The sequence below is a fragment of the Penaeus monodon genome, chromosome 21 (assembly GCF_015228065.2).
Source record: "Penaeus monodon isolate SGIC_2016 chromosome 21, NSTDA_Pmon_1, whole genome shotgun sequence".
In the NCBI taxonomy this organism is placed as follows: domain Eukaryota; kingdom Metazoa; phylum Arthropoda; class Malacostraca; order Decapoda; family Penaeidae; genus Penaeus; species Penaeus monodon.
In genome coordinates, this window is record NC_051406.1 from 30,627,576 (window position 1) to 30,628,159 (window position 584).

At 32.4% G+C, this 584-nt stretch overlaps 1 protein-coding gene across 1 annotated transcript in view; it reads left to right on the plus strand.

The window, feature by feature from the left end:
• Window positions 1-584, plus strand: part of LOC119586729 (kelch-like protein 17) — a gene marked incomplete at its 5' end in the record, with an annotated part of 43,007 nt that overhangs the window by 38,051 nt on the left and 4,372 nt on the right.

Consider the following 584-nt stretch of genomic DNA (forward strand, 5'->3'; position numbering starts at 1 on the left):
GTGTTGCTACCAGAGCACATAATAATTCTATTAGATAACACTAGATCAGGAACTAGCTTCTGTGAAACTCGGCACAAGAACCTGACTTACAAAATAAATTCACGAAAGGGAAAATGGAACATTAATGGAAATAATTGCTTGGCATTGCGACCTAGAATACAAGGCATCCGTGATCTAAAATACGGTACATTTTTTTGTCAAATACTTGATCTATGATTAGAAGCATTAGATAATTTCAATGTCATCATAGGTAAAATATATATGTTACCTCACAAATAATATAGCATCGATAGCAATGAACTTCATCTGGCGTAAAATCGAGATTCCAGCAAGATTGCTACTCCACCAGCCGGCCTCGAACTCTCTTCGCTTAACACGGACGTTGAATCCTTTTCGTAGACGAATTTAATTCAAGTACGATATTCTCAAAGTCACACCCTTAAAAAATCTAATGCTAAGTGTCGTAATAACTTGCTATGATTATTATAAGTGTTTGAATTATTATATTCTGTATTTGATTATAGAGACAATATGAATATTTATTATTATATTTGTTATCATATGTATGATTATTATTGTCTTTT